The following is a 21,170-nucleotide window of genomic DNA, read 5'->3' as shown; positions in this document are numbered from 1 at the left end:
TATTGCATATAGGCATAATCTGCTTGGTGGTGTTCTCTGCATCAAGCAGCCACTGAGAAGATGCTAATTCAGCTTCAGAGGAATTGTTATACATGATGAAATTTAATGTGTGGAGTGCAGGCCTGTCTGTCAGTACAAGCTCATTGATGGAGGCAGGGATGGGATTCAAATTTTTAACAACCGGTTCTGTGGGCATGGCTTAGGTGGTGGGCATGGCTTGATGGTCATGTTACTGGGTGGACATGGCTTGGTGGTCATGTTGGCTTGGTGTGGCCAACTCAATATCACTCACATTGAGTCACGCATCTCCTTGCCTGACCTCTCATGACTGTGGGGAATACTGCAATAGTTGTGTGAAAAATGGTCATAAGTCACTATTTTCAGTTCCATTCTAACTTTGAATGGTCACTCCACACAAGCAAAGTACCAGCAAAGGAGGGGAAAAAAACTCCAGAGATGTTCCTGAGACAGGAAGTCTAGTCCTGCCAAGAATGTAATAAGGGTTAATGGAGAGCCAGTTTCTGTAAGCAACACCAGAATGTTTCCTTCCTGCCTTCCTTATAGGATTAGGCCAGTAATTTTTTCTAACAACCGGTTCTCCGAACTGCTTAGAATGTTAACAACCGGTTCTAGAGAATAGGTGCAAACTGGTAGAATCCCACCCCTACCTTATACTATCACAATCACGGTTTAAAAAGTGTTTTCCCATATCCCCACAGCAAAACAAAGCTGGAGCTATGATTGCTATTTTTCAACCACTGCATTTAGTATTTTAGTGATGGTAGAAAACTGCTCTTCCCATGCAATAAAATTGTTCATTGAGGCAATGTCACCTGAGTAAATGAGTGATAAATAAACAGTGTCTCTACTATATCCTTTTGGCAAAAATACAAAGCACCTTGAGAGGGCATGGCATTTTTTCTAAATGGGGAAAAAAATCCATTTGTGAACAGCCCAATGTGCAAATAAAATTGGTCTCTAGAATCTCAACAAAGGTTAAAGTGTGGAGGGAAATATATTTGCTTCCATGTTGAGCCAAAAAAATATGTGTATTATAAATGAAATCCATTCTACTGAAAGCATCCTTCTTTTTCATAAAACTTACTGGATAATTGCAGTTTTTATATCACTATCGGGCAGAAATCCCTGAGAAATCTCTCATAAGACATAAGGAAAACTAAATGATATTAGATAAAAGCACAGTTGTGTTCTTGTAAATTCTTATTTCCTATAGAGGCACCTGAAGAAGATATATTCTTAATGATTGAGCCCATTAAATATTTTAAAAACCTCAGTAAGATATGCAATTTAGAGGCTTCTCTAGCAAAGCTGCATTTGCCATGAAGATAATTAGTAAACATGCTGAGGTTCAAAAGTGGGGAAGTTACTTGGCAAATTAATAGACAGACAGACAAAAACAGCAGTAAAGGCATGCTTTGGATACCATCAGGCAAGACTGTTGGTTGGCAGGGCCCAGAAGCCAAACCTTTTCTGCCATCATGGTTTGAATGAACCCTTTGGTTCATTCTTCCCTTGAGATTATTATGGCCCATCCCTATTTGCCTTTTGCAAGGCCTTAAAAACTTGGCTTTGTGCTGGCCATTGGTTAGAGCCATCTCCTGGCCTGGTTGTATGGATGATGGATTAGATCGTGCCTGGCTGCTATATGTTTTTATTTTTGCTTTACCTGTTTGTATTTTGTGTTTTGTTTTATTATACCAGTAAGAGTTGTGTAAAAGTGATAAAGATGGCTATATAAACCAATTAATAAATACATTTAATATCTTACCTCACCCCCAGACAAGTGAAACCAGATCCTAAGGAATTTGCCACTGTTGTCATGATATCATTATAGTTGCTGTTCTTTGCCATAATTTTAAAAAAGAAGTCTAAGATAGATTTTTTTTTAATGAGGACTCTATTCCCTTCCATATCCCTTAAGCAATATTTGAATAGATTTTTGGGGGGACAAGTAAGTATTCAGTATGTTTATTAGGTGCTCACGAATGACATACCCATGGATCCTTGTGTTTGGATGCTTCTGTGAGAGAAAATGTTTTTTTCTCAAAGTCTCTGAAGCCTGGTGCTTGGTTAAAGAAAGAAGAAATTACCACATATGGACTTCCAACTATATGCTATTAATCACAATGTATCAAATACATTTCTAGAAGACGATTCAGGATTCAAAAGTTTCCAGGGTTTAGCTAGAAAATCTGGGTCTTCTTGGTTACTGACAAAAGTATCAGACCATCTGAACTTCAAAATAAGCTGAGAATAATGTGACATTTTTTGTAAAAGAAGGATAATGATAAATAAATTACTGAAAAATAATTCAGTGGAATTTAGAGTAAACCAATGTTTCAAAATGAGGGAATATAGTTTTTCAATATTTAAAATTCTTTTTCCTGCCTACCCTTTTTGTATATACGACAGTTCATTTACTGACTGTTTAATGTTACAACAGCACTGAAAAAAATGACTTATAACCGTTTCTCACACTGATGACCATTTTGCAGCATTCCCATGGCCATGTGATCAAAATTTGGTGCCTTAGCAACTGGCTCATATTATGACAGTTGCAGTACCCTGGAGTCATGTGGTCACTTTTTATGACTTTCTGATGAGCAAAGTTAATAGGGAAGCCAGATACAGTTGACAACCGTATTACTAACTTAACAACTGCAGTGATTCACTTAACGGTGGCAAGAAAGATTGTAAAATGGGATAAAATTCACTTAAAAAACACTTTGCTTAGCAACAGCAATTTTGGGCTCAATTGTGGTTGCAACTCGAGGACTACGTATATACATGTTATGGCTAAATTTTTATTTCTGAACTAGTTACTCTCAAAGCAAATTTAATTGGATTTGCACAGCAAGGATTGCTTAAAACTGGGAATGATTCATTACTAGGCACCAGTTTGCTGCCTTTGGTGTTGGCTCTGGCTTAGCTTGCTTTAATTCAATATCAACAGCCTTTCAAAACACACAATACTGATTATTAATTTTTGCAAGGTTTCTTCCCCCATAGATATTTATTCCATGTAAAGTTGAGCAGAAGCCAATAATTGCAATGTGGCATTGCCTTTTTCTGCAAGACATGGATGATGATTGTACTTGCTGTCCTGTTTCCAGCTTTCGGATTGCATACAGTATTTAAGTGAAATAACCATTAAATAATGCATTCAGATATATGTTTATTGGGGACAAAAACAGGTCACTTAATCTCTTTAAAGAATATGATACAGACATGAAGAAACATGACTTAATCTGGAAGGGGCTGTTCTAACTTAGATCTGGATGGTAGAAATACAGGACTCAATTCTCCTATAATATGGAGGAAAAAAATACAGAACAGCCATTTTTGTTTTATATGAATTATATGCAATTTGTAGTCAAGCTGAAGTTTTAAGTAGTGATCAACCATGCCTAATTTTGCAGCACAAAGTCCTCTAAACCAGTGGTCGCCAACTGGTGGCCCATGGCCCACTGGTGGTCTGCAAGAAAATTTTGGTGGTCCGCAGAGAAATGTCACCCCCAGAGCACCCCCCTCAAAGCAATTAATCTAGGCTGCATGGGAACACAAGGCTACACCACCCACATGGCCCGCAGGAACCGTCCCCCCCCCCCACTCATTCCTTACCTGGAAAACTTGCCTGCTAAGTTGCTATTTTTCCTTTTTTTCCCCCGACCATCAGCTGTTCTGCTGTGCCGGGAGATTTAGATTAGCTAGAATGCAGAAAGCCATTGGATTTCTTGCTTTCTAGCTTTCTTTGCTCTGCTTAAAAGCAGAGCCGAACCTTCCTTAGGACTGAAGCTTCTATTATTCAGTGCAGGTAGCGATGGCAGAATCGTAGATTTCTGAATCAGTCTGTGATTCTGTGACCAACTCAATCTGCCTGCCTGTTTTGCCTGATTTTGGGTAAAAGTTGCTCTTTTTTAAATAAAAAATCCAGTATTTACAAACATGGTGTGTTGTGAGTTAATTTTGTGAGTTTGCTTGCAAGCAAATTTTATATGACAGACACAGATAGCAGAAAGATAGATCTCTGAATCTGTGATTCTGTGAGCAACTCAATCTGCCTGCCTGCTTTGCCTGATTTGGGGTAAAAGTTGCTCTTTTTTATAGGAAAAAATCAATATTTATATAAATATTTATAATATTTACATACAAGCCATGCCCAGCCAGTCACATGACCACCAAGCCACACCACAAATTAGACTCCACCCAAGAATCGGTTGTTAAGAAATTTGAATCCCACCCCTGGTATAAGGTATTACTGTAAGCAAAGAAATATCTTCTTTGTTTTCCTGTATCCTTCCATTTCAGGGAACTTATCCCTATTTTTTTTTCTTCCTTTCTTTTTTTTTAAAAAAATGTTGAATTTTGACTTATTTCTTTCTAGTGTTTTTATACTACCTCTAGCAAGTATGAAATACAAGCTCCATTATCTTTTCTTCTCCACATCCCTCGGGAACAATTTCTCTCTTCATCTTCCTCATTATGTGAGGAAGAATATTACTCAAGTAATCCACAAAGGACCTTCTGCTTAAAATTTTAAACCAGCCATTATTGTAGCCATAACTTTAGCAGGAGCTTTACCTGCCCAAGTTAATAGGTAATAATCTTTAACTACACTTTATGTGAAACTTCACTTTTTAATTTCCACATATCAAGCTGGTGTTAAAAGACATAACTGAAAATGTCAATTGAAATAGTGCGAAAACTTCTGTAGCGTATTGCCTCTTGTTGGGATGGATGTACTATGATAACATGCTTATTCTTCTACTATAGGAGTGTCAAACTCATGTCATCATGTGACATATCATGACTTTTTCCCCCTTCATTAAACCCGGCATGGGAATGGCCAGCACGTGATTCTTCCAGCCCTGGGCTGCGAAGTTGACAGCCCTGTTCTACTGCTTTCAAACTTTTCTGAAAATGTATTCTTATGGCCCACTTGGAAAGGGATTTTTATTTTTAGGAATTTTTAAAAGCCTATTCTCTTTTCATATCATCCCAGATTGAATATGTGTGAAGATATGGATTATTTGAATGATTAACAAAAAACATAAATTGCTGGGTCTCTGTATTAGGCTACTGACCCCATCGCTCATAGGCCTGCTACAACCAAATTGAAATCAAGTAGAAGATCAGAAGATATACTGAAATAAAACAAAAATAATCAGCATACTAGAAAACACATTGTAATTAAATTAATTTTTTCATTAGTATTCTGTGACATGAGATATGATGACTAACTTTCCAAACAGATAGTGACTGGTCTAAAATCTGAAAAAGGGAATTTTCTACCTCCTGGGAAAATGTTGATTATGTTGGAGTTCCCTTTCTAGAGTCAAACAAAACATCGAGACTTGGAAGGGAAATTCACCGCAGTCTTATTCCCTGAAGACCTCCAAGACTATCTTTCCTAGATCAATTTCCATAACATGAGATGAGATTCAAGCTCGTTAAATTCTAATCCTGACCCTGATCCTCAACCATAGTACAAACTGCCTGTGGACTTTAGAATAGTTTGGGTAATTTATTGAACTTCCATACTAAGTATGGAATACATCCCACTGAAGTGGGACTCTCCGCACTGTGAGAGACACTTATAGGATTAATTGAATGTAAATCTCATTGGTGAGTTGGGTTTGACCTTGTTATGGCTGTCACCATGCCGCATTATGTAAGCAATCTTAATTTTAATTCCCACTGCAGTGCCTCCTCTGTTCCTAAATTAACAATGGAATTTCCATCAATAGCTTTTTATCAGTGCCCATAGAATTCTCTGTGTTAGGTTGCTCACCGTTTCTTAACTCTGCTGTAAGCAGCATCAGCCCTGTTTAAACTGGGGAACTGCTGTCTGTTGTACTGGATGTAGACTTAATAAATCCACAAAAATATTTTGGAATCCAAGACAGAAATAGGTTGCTAATAAAATTTCTCCCGTCTTTTCCTTAAAACAAGCAACTGAGGGACATGGGAATTGAGAAACAGTAAAACGGTTCAGGTCATATCTAGCTAACATTGTTCTGACACAGAGGAATATGTCCAATGTAAATTTTATAGTACTTGCACAGTGACATTGATGGAAGGAAAAGCATTTTTCGTTAAGATTCATTGTTATCAGGTTGAAAGTGTGTTATGTTATTTCCTAGCCCCTAACAATGTCCTTATCTCCCTCACATTCTTCCTTTTCCTACTTCTCCTTCAGTAACACCACTGTGGTATGAGGAGGGTTAGAATGCCACTAATAGCTCATTGTGGGTGGAACATTGCCTGCTTATTATCCTTTATTGGGTGGCAGCTTTATTTCATCTCTCCAAGGTGCTCCACACCATTCAGGTGACACTGCTTGCCTCATTAAGTACAGGAATGACAGGATTTGACTCCTCCATGTGCTTTTGCTATGAGGTTCTTTTGCGTTCTGTCTAGCAGCAGAAACAGCTTTGCTTTGCTGATTAGAAGCGGGAAGATGAATTATTTCATTGTCATAAGAAAATTCCAATAGGAAACAAAGACAACAACACAAGGAATAATTCTTACTTTAAGATCAGATGTTTATTGTTTCTAATAATTTGGAACATAAGAAATGAATAGATATAAAAGATATAATAGCAGTAATACACTTATATTAACAAGCCATTGCAATGGGGTCCAATGACATATAGCAGGTCCTGCAAGGACTGCTATAAATCAAAGGGCCCCAAGCTGAACTTCAACTCTATCCTTTATACTTTTCTTCTAACCACATACACGCTTCACAACTTCACTGTCACTTTCCGTAAACACCTGAGTACATTACTTCTAGTTTCTCATTTCCAACACTTTCATTCTTCCTGTTTTAAACGTATCCATACAAGTGCATACTTTTGCTAAAACATGTTTCACAGTTAGCAACGGCTCAGCAGGATTACAAATAATTCTGGTACATTTGGAAACCATCCTAGCTGAAAACTTGGTTTATATCTTTTTCTTCTGGGGCCTGTTATCCATAGGACTTATTGAATCTAATAGATCAATAAGCTTTTTTTGATTCCCACTTCTTGTTCGTAAGAACAACACAAAATGAAACATACGAAGCAATATCTGCACATAAGCTACTGTATATCAATTATGGAGGTAAGTGAAATAAACTAAAATCCTTCATTTGAGATGAAGAAGGACAGCTACTTTGATTAAAAGGCATTTCAGCAAGGCAAATATATAAAGGGGATAGATTGGCTGAACCATTTGAATGGTGGGATGTGCAATCCTAAATACAGCATGGTACTGAAGAAGAGCAATGCAGCAATGGCCTAGACTAGAATCTAAACTGCAGGCATAAGACCTCTCCTAATGCAGGCTGTTTCTTGCAGTCATCACTGGGCTTCCATGAAGATGGTCGTTTGTTACTCAATGCTGGCATGGCTTTGGGTGAAGGTTGTATGGAAAGCAGGGGCAGAGGTTACTAGCACTTGCTTCTCTGTTGGGCAAAGCTTCAGTCTTTGCTTTGTAGCAGTCAGGTGACCTGAGCTGAATGGCTTCCTTGTCTGGGGCTGGTACCTTCTTACAGTGTGAAGCATGCACCCAGGAGGCCAGATGTTGATCCTAAGCATAATATATATTCAGAACCAGCTCCTTACCAAACCTATGGTCCTTAGCAATGGTCATCCCTACCTTCAAAAAGGTGACCTCAGCCTGGTTGAAAACTACAGGCCAATCTCTGTGTTGCATCACATGCAAAGTCATGGAATCAATCATTAACCAATCCATGGGACCCACACTCTTTATATTCTACATAAATGACCTTTGCAATCCCCCTATAAGCAACTGCATACTCTTTCCTGATGACATACAACTATTCAATACCACCGGCAATGCTACCTTCCTTCAAAGCAACCTTGATTATGTGTCTGAATGGTCAAACAATTGGCAATTCCAAATCTCCACCAACAAATGCTCTGTCCTACACATTGGTAAAAAACAAAATTGGTTTCAATTGCACCAAATACAAGCTTGCACCAAATACAAGCTAGGTGGATATGACCTCATTGACGACCCTCACTCTGTCAATTATCTTGGAGTACTCATATCAAATGACCTAAGTGCCAGAACTCACTGTAACAGCATTGCCAAAAAGGCATTAAGAGTTGTAAATCTAATCTTATGAAGCTTCTCCTCCAGTAATATTGAATTGCTAACTAGGGCATTCAAAACCTTTGCTAGACCAATACTTGAATATAGCTCATCTGTTTGGAATCCACATTGTATATTGGACATTAATACAATTGAGCAAGTCCAGAAGTATTTCATGAGAAGAGTATTACACTCCTCTGCTCACAACAGAATACCCTATGCCTCCAGACTTGAAATTTTGGGCTTGGACAACTTAGAACTATGCCACGTGCGGTTGGACCTAAGCATAGTACGCAAAATTATCTGCTACAATGTCCTACAAGTCAATAACTACTTTAGCTTCAACCATAACAATACAACAGCACACAACAGATACAAACTCAATGTAAACCGCTCCAAACTTGATTGGAGAACGTACGACTTCCGCAACAGAATGGTCAATGCCTGGAATGCACTACCTGACTTTGTTGTTACATCCTCAAACCCCCACTCCTTTAACCTTAATCTATTGTTGACCTCACCCCATTCCTAAGAGGTCTGTAAGGGGTGTGCATAAGTGCACAATCGTACCTACCATCCCTGTCCTATTGTTCCCATTTATTCGTACCTATTTCCTATATTCATACTCATGTTTATTCTTATACCTATTATTCTGCAAGCAATTGACAAATCAAATAAATAAATAAATAAAAATAAAAAGTATTGGTGGTCAAGATGAGCTGGAATGGACCCTTCCAGTGGGGAGCCAGGGAATTCTTTCATTGAAATACCTTCACCAGTACCTAATCACCAGGTGCCAAGGAGTGGCAAGGTTGTAGAATCTCTTTGGAGAGTACAGCAGCAACCTGTGAATGACACATCTTTAAGGTTGTGACAAGGGCACAGCAATAGTCTAACATGATGCTGTCCAGGGCTGTTATGTCAGCCAGGTTCTCCACAGATGGAGGAAAAGCAGGCTTGAGGGTTGAATTTAACTCTTTCAATGTGGCCTGACGATTCCTTGCATATTTCTTTAATTACTTGATTTACAAAGTGAGTACCCCTATTGCTTCCTAAATTAATAGGGATACCAAATTGGGGCTTTGGAACTCAAGATGGCAATCACTAACCAAAATCTCAACAAATAAATTTTACAAGATTGCTATGCTTCAGTATGATTTGGATTACTTGTTATTATATTTATGCCTTTGACTTATCTTAATTCTTGGCAACTATATGGAGCAGTGGTGCATTTCAAAAAAATTTACCACCGGTTCGGCGGGCATGACTTTGCACAGGCACAGAGGCATTTTGACTCGCCTCCTGCAATCCTGCCATCTCCCTGTCGCTTCAGCAGCTGCTGCGCAGCAATCTGCTGTGCCACGCAAAGCAGCTGCGCTTCAAAAGCAGGACATAAAGGTTAGTATGGGAGCCTGGGTGGGTAGGTGGGCAGAACATCAGAGTGTCAGAGAGAACCGCTGCTCATTGGCACTGTCGGCTCAGCAGAACCGGACTGAACCGGTAGAACACCACCACTGATATGAACATGTCCATGCAATTTTCTACACAACATTTTTGAAGTGTTTGTACTTTTTTCCTATGACTAAAAGAAGCTAGGTTCCATGCCTAAGACATAACTGGAAGAACTCATGGTTCCATTTATGTATTTTGATATGGACACACATATGCTCATGTTAGTTTTAATATTGTTGATTTCAACCCATTTCAACTCGTATTAATAATATTAATATTTTAATAATATTTTTAAGTGTTTATCATTTTTATTTTTTGCTGCCATTGTCATGGGTGGTCTAATGAAACCCACTTTCTGAAAAGGTTCTGGACTTCTGAATTTGAGCGAAACAGATATAGGTTTGTTCAGCCATCATGTTACAGTAGCTCCCATTTCTGTTAATTTCATCAGTGGAACAAACAAACAAACAAGCAAAAATTGGCCCAACCAGCCTAGAAGAATTGGGAATGTGGAAAGCATGAGGAACGGGCCAAATTGCTGTGTCTTTCCCCTTTCCCAGTTTATCACACTCGGTGGTCTTTTCTAGCTACTAGTTCTTATAAATTGTAACTCCTTACAGAATTCCATATTCATTTACTTATTTTGCAGAACCCACAGTTTCAATGAAATCCAATTGCATTTATAAAATTTAAAAAGATTCAGGTATATGACATGAATGCTAAGTATGTATGGGTGCAACCAGTAAAGAGGAAATAGACTGGGGATTGCTGGATTGTCCAATATAGTAATTTACAAGATTCCAGCTTTTGTCAATGATAAGGAAATACTGGTTTAAATAATTATACAGAAAAACACTGCATGGAAAATTTCCTGGCAGAACTAAAAGTGGCTCATTATTTGTAGCATAAATTTGTAAGTTTCACTTAATATTATCTGAAAAATAGGCATTGTGAAATTAAAAATTATTTAGGGGATGAAATCTGATGATACTGAATGGAAACAGATAATGCTGATTGTGAAAGTAATACAAATTTAACCAATTAATGTGGCCACTTGTCATTTCTGCATAAATACTGAACATATTGATGAAAGCTATATGCAGTCATCTCCAAAAGACGCATATTTCATACCGTTTGAAAGCACAAATACTTGGATAGAGTGGATTTGTCTGTTGAGGATGTAATTTGCATTGCCAGTGCTGATTAAAAAAAAAAAACTACTTGCAAAGTTCCCTTGAGACATTATTTCATGAACCACACTAGAATACAAATACCAGCAATCTCTTTTGTATTGCTACTTTTTTAACATGTTCAGGTCTTTTCATGGGCATTCTGATTCCATGTGCAATGATACATTAAATTGGAAATTAAAAAAAATATTCACATCTATAACATTTGCTGCATGAGCTGGATATTCAGCTTAAAGAGACCAATTACAGAAGGTAAAACAAAAAACAAAAACAAAACCTATTTTGTTAGGCACTGTAACAATCACATGGATGCATTTCAATACCACTGTAGAAAATGACTTAATAGTGAACCATAATACACCCTAGTGGTGAATATTTGTTAAATGTGTACAGAGATTATCATTATTACTATAGTCCCATGTGAGACACTAGTATCAACAATATACTTGATATTTTACAGAGTAACATAACAAAAACATAAGGTCTTTACCCAAGGGGCCCAGCACTCTGATTGTCAATTCTGTTGAATTAATGCAGAAGCAGATGTTTTCTCCCCCCTTAACTCTTAGGGAGGAAGGTAATAAAGCTTTGTTCATAATCTTTAGATAAGTGACCAGATTGATAAACCAGAATTACATACAACACCAGGGAAATAATGGGCTTTATGTCTGTGCTATAGCCCTATTCCCCTCTGCTCAGGTGTCATTGTGTGAATAATAATCCATGTGGATGTTACTGCATGTGATCTGCATCAACCTAATTAACAATTTTGGGATGAAAGAATATGACTTTATATGATGCTCATATACCCATCATGGCTCATTCTACAATAGTTAAACAGCAAGTTTCACATTTCTTGTTTGAAGTTATACAACTTAGCTCCCAAATTGCTCATTCATATTATGGCAGTGGTAGAGTGTGTCACTGGAAAGAATAATGTTTCCCTCAGCATTTTGAAATCAACGTTTTAAAATCCATAAATGCTTTGTGTATTTTGTGAGACCAGGAAGTATCATGAAATCACATGACACACTAGAACATTGGCAAACTAGATTAATGTCTCAAAAACCATGACTCTTTGGTTTAAGCAAAACTTGGTTGTTCATTATGGCAAGTCACATTTGGGGTGAAACACTAGGACAATCAGATCTGGATTGCAGGAATACAGATCACCATTATAAGGTATCAGGGATTACAGAACAGTCTAAATTTACTCCCATCCATTGGCCAAATGATTTTTTGTAGCCTAGATCTGGTAGCCTAATTCTGAAATGGTAGGAGAATAGTGGGATATAACTGCATCCCAACTGCAACAATCAAATGAAGGGCTGCTCACTAGCTATGTCTACCATGACAGTTATTTTGCATAAATCCTTATAAGGTGCTCTTTGCATTCCAATTGTGGCCTTAATGAATTGTGGTTCTCTGGGATTTCAGGGAAGATTCTTTCAAATTCCTGCATGGACATACCAAGAATTGAACTTGGGATTTTCGTCTACCTACTTACAGTCACTGCATATGATAGATTCAAACCAGAATAGATCAATGCATTTATACTCGTGGAGTTTCTTAGCCATGCCCTCTGTAACTCTTGATTTGTTTAGCCACAATTGCCCTTTTCATGTCATTCCTTTATTTCTTTTTCTTTGAGGTTTTTGGCTGTTGTATTCTTCAAATGATAGCCTTTTTTATATTAATTATAAAGGGCTTGGCAGCTGTAAAACCCCGGCTAATATGATTAACAACAGTGCACCTGCTGCTTAAAAAAGTCAACCAGCCCTGAGGCCACTAACTAGAAAGGAGAGGGAGATGAAATTTAATATTTTATGAGAGGGCCCCTTGAATCAGTGCACAGTATATGCAACATTATTGATTTTCAACTTGTTCTGCTTCAGAGGTTTGAGAATTTGCTTAATTTAAAGACTTCTTTCTATTCTCTTCAAGAACGTCCTTGTCTTGCTTAAGAAGCTTTTTCTCATTTATTCCCAGAGCACAAGATAGAAAAGACTTTGACCCCTGGTAGCTTTTTAGGATGCTTTCCCCCAAGTCTCTTGGAAGCTATCCGAATTGCTTCTTGAGACTGGCAATATTCCTAGGATGAGACTTCACAATTGCTGGCTGCTGCAAGCCAAAACTCAATTAGTTAGAAAATTCCTTCTGTTTTCTGGCACTAGAGAGAAAGAAGGGCTTGTTTTTCACAGATTTTAAGACTTTATGGTGGATGAGTTTGGGAGTTGCAAAGAGATTAGAGAAGGATGCCAATTATAACCAGGCTCTCAAATCTGGATGAAATCTGTAGATGATCTTGATTTTTGAGTGTTTTCTACCATCATCTGTTGCTCCTCAGCACCTTTAACAGTCCAAGTCTGGGAGGTCTATCAGAACATTTCTCAAAATTTTAAATCTGCTTAAGAAGGATGAAGACTCCTGTTATATAGACACATATGAAAGAAGTGTGCTTTTAGATATCACAAACACAATCTGATAATAGCTTTAAAATGCAATTACTATGATTTGAGCCTCCTAACTACATGGGAGCTACTCAAGTTACTTTAGAATTAGTATGTGTTTTCTGCAGTCACACTTTGATTACTACTTAATTGTTATTGCTGAGAACACTTCAGAGGCAGTCTTTTGTAAAACATGTTACTGTAATATAGTAATTTGGACACAAGCAAAGCAAAATTTACTTTTTTCTCTCTAGAAAAAAAGGAGGGACATTCAAGAAGCTGCTGTACTCAAGTGGCAGGTGAGGTGAGATCATATTCTTACTCCCAACTTTTTCTCCCTTTCTGTAGGAAATGGTAGAAACTATATTTTTTTCCTGTAAAAGAAGAATCACATGGGAATGAATGTTAAAAAAGAAGGAAGGAAGGAAGGAAGGAAGGAAGGAAGGAAGGAAGGAAGGAAGGAAGGAAGGAAGGAAGGAAGGAAGGAAGGAAGGAAGGAAGGAAGGAAGGAAGGAAAAGGAAAGAAGGATAAAGTAGCTTTCCTATTGCTCATCTTTAAACTGTTTTTGTTTGCAGAAGGAAAAAAAATGAAGACAAAATCATGTAAGTGATGTAATATTTGAAGGACGTCACATCTTCCAGGCCCTATAGAATCATAGGTTGCCTATGCTGACTAGTATCTCATAATAATTCTTTTGTGTTTCTGTTTGAAGAATATTAGAAGCAAGGAAAGCAATCTCTCATGACATTGATTTATAAGCACAATTCAACGCACAGCAATCTTATCTATGTTTAATTGAAGTATGGCTTACCCAACCAGTTTTTTAAATGGCATGGTAGAGATAAACATAAGTTTGCACTGCCTCATAGGTAAAAATGGTTAATAACCTGTTTTGTGCTTCATGTGTCATATTAATTCAGTTATAGACTATATTCACACCTGATATTAAATCGAGATGTTTAAACTTTGAGCCTTGCATAATGGTCCAGTTTGCATACAACAATGAACCATAGTGGTGGTTGTATTATATATGACACAAAACAAACTAAAGTTTAATGCAATGAGTGATCTGAGCAAGGTTGGAACTGCACTCTTAGCAATCATAGTGGGAGGGGGAGTATTAATTGCACCATGGGCTATAAACAAGGGGATGAATTGCTCAGATTATAAAGAGATTCAAATGGCCTCCGAAAAAAACTGAAGAAAAACCAAAGGAGGCGCAATGTTGTTGTTATTATTATTATACAAAAATGACAGTATACACAGTAAACAAGATAACCATGCTGGGTTCCGTATCACAAATCACTAGTCAAACACTTCCCAAGTGTTTTAGGACTGCGTGATGTATCGGCAGATTATGCGAGCAGATCCCAGTAAGGTGGCCTTCTGCAGCTGACCAATGGTGATCTTGTCAGCGCCAATTGTTTTTAAGTGCTTGCATAAGGCACAGCACCCAGTGTGCCAAGTGCCACTGGAACCACCTGCACTGGTTTATGCCAGAGTCTCTGCAGTTCGATTCTCAAGTCCTGATATCTGGTGACTTTTTCAAATTGTTTCTTGTCGATTCTGCTGTGATCAGGTATGACAATGTTGACGATCCACACTTTTTTCTTCTCCGCAATCGTGATATCTGGGGTATTGTGTTCCAATACCCCAGTTTTGCATACACATTTTCAACCACTTTTTCAGGCTTATGATCCCACTTATTATTATTATTATTATTATTATTATTATTATTATTATTATTATTATTATTATTATTTATTTATTTATTTATTTGGCTTTGGGTGGGAGCAAGATTAAGATAAGGTAAAAAACCGATATCCTTACTTTGCATTTTGGATCGGCTTCCTCATCTACAGTTGATCTCATTTTTCTTTCTTTTGTCTTATCATGACACCCCATAGTTCTTTTCCCTCATTCTTCCCACCCCTGCCTTGTTGAACAATCCGCAGGAAGGTAATTAGGAACAAGGAGGAGTCTGGGATGGCTGTTCTGGTATCTGGTGCTTCTCTCCCCACCTTCAATATGAATAAGTCCCTTCATATGTTCCTCTGGAGGAAACACTAATGCTTTTGTTTGGAAGATTTCTAGGGTAGGATAGAATTAATAAATCAGAGAGCTGGTGTTATGCTGTTACATTCTTGCAATTTTAAGGCAAGCTCATGAAATTAAAAGGGGGAGGAAATTTGTTCTAAGAGGAGCTGCATATTTGCAGCCAAATCTTTTATCCACTTTATTATGCATTGGTTTCCCCTGTATTCTTCCCTTTTGTAATGCTTTGCTCTATTGTACTATTAGTTTTCTGCTACATTATCATCTCTTCCTCCCTCCCTTCTCGTTCTCTTCCTCCTCCAGCCTTTCATTTCTGAGCAGAATTCAGCGGTCATGTTGATTTATGAAAGCCTATCGGTCTTGGAACCAAACAGTTGAAAGCAGAATCCTCTGTTTGAGTCTGACTAAGTGACTGGACCTTTGGGAAATTCCTACTTTATGATTTCTCTAACATTGAGGGAAAGTTAGACAAAAGAAAGGAAAGACCCTTCTCAGTGGTGATTCTCATGTTTTGGATCTCCCTGGCATGGAAATCAAGCTAGGGGTGTGTGTGGTGTGTGTGTGTGTGTGTGTGTGTGTGTGTGTGTGTGTGTGTGTTATCCCTTTGATAGGCCTTTAATTGTTTATCTAGAGATATTTTTAACATGTATTATATCATAAGCCTGAGCGACTCAAGGTTGACTCAGCCCTCCATCCTTCTAAGGTCGGTAAAATGAGGACCCAGCATATTGTTGGGGACAATATGCTGACTCTGTAAGAGAGGGCTGTAAAGCACTACGAGGTGGTATGTAAGTCTAAGTGCTATTGCTATAAGTTTTTTTAAAGGTATCTGTGACATTCAGTACCTTAATCAGAATGTCAAGATGAGGATGGTGATGTTGAGATGCAAGTTCTGTCTCTTTTTAGATGTATGAGCAATGTTGCAATGCATGTACCAAGAGGACGTTTATGCTGCAACATCCCAATGGGTCTTAACAGCTCCAGTTACTGCTTAAGAGTTTTTACAGTGATCCTGGTTCGTATGGTGCATCTATAAATAGCTGAATATTTCCAGCATACTGCTGATATCACACCTCAAATCATCAAATGATGGTGTAACTCAGCAGCTTCAAATATATATTAGGCAGCGTAGGAAAGGAACAGAATCAGGTAGTAGCCCGTACTGGAGCAACCAAGGACTCAAGCCTAATGACTGGACCTATCCACTGAACTAAAACAGAACCTCAGGAAAATAGTATCTCCAACTCCCAACATTTGCAGACAGTCCAGGAAGATAAATGCTATAGGATTTCCTGCCTAAGCAGGGAGTTGGATTAGAAGACTTCCAAGGTCCCATCCTTTTCTATACCATAGTTGATGGTATCAAAAACCACTGACTGGTTTAACAGGACCAGGGTATACACACACTTCCCATATGTAACTGGTTGGCATAAGCTTGTTTCTCTTAGCGAAGACTACCATTTCTATAGGTATTTTTTTAAGGAGAAGGGTTTACTGTGTCCCATATTTTGAGTTTTTCAGAGCTCAATCTAAGAATCAACAAAGCATACAAAACTACCTATATCCCAACCAACATCTTTATAACATTACCATACATATAATCAATATGTTTATTCAATCATTCATTGAATACCAGGGTGACACCACAGTTAAACTTCTGCTCAATACTGGACCATTATCAAAGTACACATTTTATTTTCACTCATCCTTTACTTTCGTCATGTGCCATTTTACTGCACTCGTAACCAACATTAAACTCAATACACTTAGAAAAATTTCATAATTTGAGGCTATACTCTTACATGTTTTCTCTAAATCATAATATCAGCAAACCTGCATTCATCTACAATATTTTTATTGTCTCCTTCCATACTCTTTCAATCAGAATTCTACAAATTGTTTTGTAATTGTTACATTCACTTTTGCAAAATTCTTCTTGGTATAGAGCAAGTATAGCAGTATTCTTCCAGTAGCCAGGTGCAGATAGAAACACAATAACTTTATAAGCAAGTCACATTTCTATTTTAACAGTTCTCCAATGATACCATCTATTTCAGCCTTCCTTTTTTAAAAAAAAAAATCTTTAAAGTGTTTGTGATATATTAATTTCATTAATTTGTGATGTGTACATATCAGTAGATTTATTCCTACTCACAATAAATACATATCCTAAGCAGATAGTCACTACTCAGCAGCCCCATTCATTCTTGGATCTTTAAATGTCCCCGTCACTTTTACTGTAGTCTCTTATCAGATTTCCATATTTATCATTAGCAGACTTTTCCCCTTATCCCTTCCATTTTTTCTCCAAACTATATCTGATTTTTCCATTATTCCCATATGCTCTAAGATCATATGCAACTGTTACCAATCAATGAATTCCTACTTTCATGTGCACTCACAATAACATACCTTCTCACACGCATGTTAATCTTTCCATTCATAATTGATCCTACAACTTCATTCTCTACATGTATCCATCAACTCCACAAGGTCAGATCACCTCCTTCTAATCTATATTCTTCTTTCCCTTTTTCTTATTTTTACAGACACACAAGAGATATACCTTCCTTCCTTTCATTTATTTTATTTATATTCTCTATCATTAACTCTTACATTCCAAGTCACAATCTTCCAGTCTTTCATTGCCCTGGGTATCTTCAGATGACCTCAGAATCTATTGACCACCATCTATCATGACTTATACTATCACAAAGCTTTCACATAAATTCATGCACTTGTATGAAGAAGTCGAAAAGTATGCCAGTCTTAGTCAGGTTCCTGCCACATGCTATCAGTAAGGGTAATATTTTGGTACATTTTGAATTGAAGCACAGCCAGTTTCACCCCAAGCACATCAATGCCACTCTGTACAAACTTGGATCAAAGACTACTTTATAAGCCAATATATTATTGCATTCATCTTTCCAACATAGAAATACACGCACACACAAACTCAGAATACCAAATATAAAAACTATTGAAGTGGAATATTTCCCAGAAAGCTCACCATTTATGTGAAACATTAATTTAAACTGTACTTTTTAGGGACTTTGAAACTTTAATGGTTTTCTCCAATTTTGATTTTATTGATGAGAACTTATAGTTCAGAAATAGTAATTTATTCAAAACTGACTAAATCCATTGTTCAAATGTTCAATCAATTCTGAAGTATTGCAATTTCTGCATAAAATATTGGTATGTTTTATATTTTCACATCTTATGTAATCTGATGTGGAATAGTAGGAACTGGCAATATGAAGCAGTCTAATAAATTGCTGTTATATTGGTGAAAAAACTCAAAACATTCTGACTGTTTTTAATTCCCCAGACATAACATTTTTCTGTGCCCTATCAGTAACATAGATTCTTGCTGCCTCTAGTTCTCAAACTCTCTCTATTCCTTGAAATAAAACCAAAAGTATGCCCAGGATTTTCCTTCATTTGTGCAGTTTTAAAACTCATGTATGTAATTTTCTTCAGTCGGAATTACTAATAATTCCACATGCTGGAATGTCAGTGAAGGACAGCTAAGGGATTTTTGGGAAGGGCAGGGGAGGGAAATCCCTGGACTGGATCTAATCAGATAAAAACCATGCCTGATTGGATAAAATCAGTACATGTGCTATGTATTTCTTAACGTAATAAAAATATGTATTCTTTATCTGTTGGGTCGCAATTTAATTTGACATTTTATTATAAAAGAATGTTTTAGTTAAATTATCATTGGCAATGTGCAAGATACAAAGATTTACCTTAATTATGAGCTAAGCTAGAATGTGTGTCAAGTCTCATATAGATACACCTTGCTGCTACTCTAGCTTTCCATCTTTCAGTTTAGCCAAAGGAAGGCCATCACAAGGAATACCCTACCATAGGGCATGACTGAAAGAAGGACACTTGTGGGGACTTAGAGGCATGCAATGGAAAGCAACATCAAGTAGCATCTTGCTCTATGTCCCAGCAAGTAACCTCACAAACACAGCTAATTAAAATGAAAACACCCAGAGAATAAAATATAAAAATATTTTCCCCACACAGGGAAGAAAATTTGGTAGAAACCAGTGGGCAGATTTCAACAAAATGTTAGTATTTACACCTATCTCTTTCAGATAATTTCAGATAATTTGATTATACTTTTCCCCCTCAAAAGATTAGAGGACGTACTTGATGGTTCTCTTAATCAGCTTGTGATTTTTTTAAAAAAAAATACATGTTTGAATTTATTCTAATATACTCTCCTCCAGCTATTCCAGGTGCTCTATTGCTGTAAGAGTAATTTGAACTGTTTCAAGTTTGTCAGCTGATGGAAGCCTCTGTATGAAGCTAAGCAAGATTGGGCTTGATTAATACTTTAATGGAGAGCTTCAGGATCAGCAGATCATACTAAGAGGTCAAAAAGATGTCCAGAAGAAGACAATAGGAAACCATTTCTATGATGCTGCCAATAAAACTGATGTTTTCCATAAAATTTGACTTGAAGGAGACTTAGGTAAGTTGTGAAAAAGATGGCTTACAGAGTTTTTTGCTTTGTCTTTGTCTGCTTTGCTTCTGTTTTGTTGCATTTGCAATTTAAGTATAATTCAAATATCCTGTGGAGTGGTCTTTCCAGTAGGATTATTTTTTTACATTCAATGAAACATTGATAAGGTATTATTGTATAACTGTCATGATAGGGAACAGAAGAAACCTAGATTCAGTGCTTCAGTACAATAGGATACAAACTTTGAATACTTTGGAGACATATAGATTTGTTCTGTAGGTGCTAAAATTATTCTTGGGTAAATTTGCTATTCAAGTCCACTTGATCTGAAAAAGGATGTTATCCATCTTAATGTTCCACTAAAATGAAACTATTTTTTGTTACTCTGAAATTTTAATGTAGACTCTTTTCCAGAAGCCCTTTCCTCCACAACATAATACACCAGGTGATGAAGCTTGAAGTTGTTACCCTATATGTACTGTCAAGACCACACAGATACCATGCACAGGTGTCACAATTGGAGGTGCTGTTGGGATGCTATATCTCAAAAAGCCTTGTAATTTAGTACCTATGCAGAACCAACTTGTTTTAGAGGGAAGAATCTGAAAGGGTTATGCAGAAAGTTCCATCACATGTTGTTCCTTGCACATAATATAAAAGTTTTGTTCAGACACGGATTCAAATATGAGCACTAGTCAAACGTATTTTGAAATAGGAGGATCGGGAAAGATATAAGAAGGCAAATCAGACATAAGGAACTAAAGGTGTAAGATGTTGTTTTGTATTAGAAATAAATTTCTGTTTTGTATTGTGCTCTGTTATAATAAAAGACAATTGTATCTTCTACAAACACAGATTCAGAGTGAAAGATTCCCAAATGACTATCATAGTCCTTTTCATATCATGGCTCAAGACATGATATGGAGAAAAATCTGGATTATTGTGGGTGATTCATCACAACTATGATTCCCCAGCCTGATCTGGATTGTGTTTAGATATCTTGCAAAGCTTATTTACTTTAAAAATGTTTTGAAATTGTGTGTGTGTGTGTGTGTGTGTGTGTGTGTGAAGTTTGGAAGATATTGAGTTTAGTTCATAACAACTAGACTTAACAGCTGCATTACTGATGCTTTTAAAACGTATTGTGCTTAATTTTTAAAAATTTTAATCTAGGCTACCATTCAGTTCTGTGGAAGTTGAAATAAATAAGTAGGATTAGGATGATAAATGAAGACTAAGCACTGGCATTGTTCTAACTCCAAGCAAACTGTGACAATTTCCCTCCTAACTTCACTTTCTCTTCCTTAAAATATGTACCTTTCATTTTTCCCATGCTGTAAAGCAGAACACTGTCACAGTACGGCTCGTGCAGATTAGATGTGTAGACATGCTGTAGATGTGAAGACATGATGCTC

The 21,170-nt window shown here is 37.1% G+C and overlaps 1 protein-coding gene and 1 pseudogene across 6 annotated transcripts in view; both read left to right on the top strand.

Moving 5' to 3' along the window:
- Window positions 1-21,170, top strand: part of LOC113441713 (galactosylgalactosylxylosylprotein 3-beta-glucuronosyltransferase 1-like) — a 55,136-nt gene that overhangs the window by 7,717 nt on the left and 26,249 nt on the right. For 2 of the 6 annotated variants that reach the window (XM_087937269.1, XM_087937265.1), the window contains exon 3: window positions 13,471-13,515. The exons of 2 other annotated variants lie outside the window; for them this stretch is intronic. The gene's annotated coding sequence lies outside the window, so the exon portion shown is untranslated. Of the gene's footprint in view, window positions 1-13,470; window positions 13,516-19,519; window positions 19,765-21,170 lie in introns of all 6 variants that reach the window. 2 more of the 6 variants (XM_087937264.1, XM_087937266.1) reach the window with 2 other exon arrangements.
- LOC148125271 (uncharacterized) lies at window positions 5,986-8,667 on the top strand (annotated as a pseudogene).

Source organism: Pseudonaja textilis, chromosome 7 (assembly GCF_049901715.1).
Source record: "Pseudonaja textilis isolate UNSWEBS1 chromosome 7, rPseTex1.2, whole genome shotgun sequence".
Lineage (NCBI taxonomy): Eukaryota > Metazoa > Chordata > Lepidosauria > Squamata > Elapidae > Pseudonaja > Pseudonaja textilis.
Note: the sequence above shows the minus strand (reverse complement) of the source record. Positions and strands in the feature narration are given on the sequence as shown.